Raw genomic sequence first — 2500 nt, 5'->3', positions numbered from 1 at the left:
GAAATTGTCTGCTCACACACTTCAGTATCAACCTACACAACCAAATGTGTGTTGAACGGGTGCAATCAACAACACCAGCAAAACTTGATTATACTACTTCACGGATATATTTCTTATTAGATAGTACACACATTGCTCAATGGAAAACAAAAAGCCCTGAAATGCCACTGAAACCCCAATTAAAGACCATAACTGATGGAATATAACCAAGCTTGGGCTCCATATGAAATAACTTATCTTAAATAATCCATGCCCCAGATCATATGATATCTGTGAGGGAGGACTTTTCAGGGAACCGAAATAGGCCGCTTTCGAATGTAAACACTTGTGTTTCCTCGTTATCTCGGCCACGACTAACATTGAGGAAATGTTAGAGAGTTGGGTAATAGTTAGGTTACGGTCTCGCAGTGATATGTGTACAGTGTGTTGCCCAGTTTCCGGCCGGTACCAGTTTCCGGCCAAAAAAAGGTAAACTCGGTTATTTTCGATGGGATTTTAACTCTTCGTCCACCGAAGCGATCCGTCGGAAAAAAACGAACATCTCCGCTATCAACTGATGGTTTAGGCGGGCTTTTTGGTTGAGAAACGAGCGAACAAGAAGGGATTTTGTTCAGGTGAGTAAAATCTTACCGGCTAATTTTTGGCCTTTTCACTGCACAGCGAAGCTACCGTACGTAAATAAATTACTCGTTAAATAGGAAATAGTTCACGGAGCTTGATAATTTTTTGAAAGAATTTACATTGAAGATGGAAGTAATTAAGGGACCTGTCATCATAAGCTAGAACTTAGCTGTTTGCGAACGTCAGAAGTCTAAATCCTAGCTAAGATTTTCGAATACTACGCCAGTTTCCGGCCCCTGATCTGCACTCACAGATAGATTGTTTAAAACTTATTTGAATTAATGAAATTTTATAACTTACTACTCGAGAAATTAATGAAATGTACATAGCTTAAGCAAGCATGGCGTAATGAGGTACATATTAAGGCCTCGTCCACACTATGCCGGATAAATTTGAGAACGCAACTTTATTGTTATGGTTAGACCTTCCGTCCATACTACAACGCACATATCCGCATAAAAAGATCCGCGAAAACGGAACTTTTTGAATACGCTCTCCAGAGTGGAACAATTTGAAAACGCAACTTTTTTGTATTAATGTGGACGGAAAACGTTTCGTATCCGGAACTTTTTGAATACGCTTGCGTCATTTTGTCATGTGATTTATCATTTTTTCTGTGTTGTTGGCAATAATTTCTTCTTTAATCGCTTTTTTGGAGTTAAGTATTGCTTCAGTTCACATGAATATTGTACGCCAGAGAATCAGGAATAACTTAAGACAATCATTGGTGTCAAAGGATACTAGGAAAGCGACGCGACGCTCTTAACCTTACAAGCAGAGACGCTTCTGGACTCGACCTGGCAGAACGAGTGCGTGGTGAGACAACTTTGTTAACGAAGTTGTTGTCGGTGAGGAATGGAGAGAAATTTTCGAATGTCTACTTACTGTGAGCATGCTCAAAGCGAGATTAAGCAATTGTGCCGCCGATAAAACGCTGTAGTGTGGACGAAAAACTTTTGTTCCGTTTTTGCACCTAAAGTTGCGTTTTCAAATTTATCCGGCATAGTGTGGACGAGGCCTAACTCAGATGTGCTGTGTTAATTGCCCGTGCATCTTCCCAGAGAATATCGTGCGGGCTTTGTCAAGGTTATAACCTAACCATAGTTAGCAGCTATCCACGCCCAACCATACACCCCTAAGTAACCATTTTGCTCTAATCCCATAAAGAACAGTCGCTAAGCCACATCGAGATAGCCTTGGAAGTCCGTTTAGTCGAGCGGATTGAATGAAAATTCTGCTTTCTATTGATGGCCGGAAACTAGACTCGCTGGCCGGAAACTGGGCAACTTATTACATGTAGTTTTGCAAAAAATGGCATAATTTCTTTAGTACTTGAGGTGGGCAGCCGATCTCCGTATATTTTAAAGGTAAGTAAATGAACTGTCTCTTGTAGAAAAATGAGAAAGTTTCCGCGCATAAACAAGAAGTTAGGGCGCTTACAAACTAAAGTGGCCGGAAACTGGGCAACATACTGTATCCCCGCACGCATATCACTAGTGATATGTGTACCCCCGGTAGGGGTACAAAAGTATGATATCTGAGAGGGAGGACTTTTCAGGGAACCGAAATAGGCCGCTTTCGAATGTAAACACTTGTGTTTACATAGTGAACCATAGTGAACCCATTCCAACTGGATATGTAGCGATTCACAGCCAAAACAGGCTCAGCAGAACGTCGCGCACATGTTCAAGCTTAGCAGTGATCAAAGTTTTCTTCTATCAATACTACTTTTGGGCGGAGATATCCAGCTTAATCCTGGGCCAAATTGGAAATATCCCTGTGGGATATGCAATAAGGCAGTTAAAAGAAATCAGAAAGGGATACAATGTGATCATTGTGATTTGTGGTATCATACGAAGTGCTGCTCCATTGGGGACGA

The sequence above is a fragment of the Montipora capricornis genome, chromosome 5 (assembly GCF_036669925.1).
Source record: "Montipora capricornis isolate CH-2021 chromosome 5, ASM3666992v2, whole genome shotgun sequence".
Taxonomy (NCBI): domain Eukaryota; kingdom Metazoa; phylum Cnidaria; class Anthozoa; order Scleractinia; family Acroporidae; genus Montipora; species Montipora capricornis.
Note: the sequence above shows the minus strand (reverse complement) of the source record.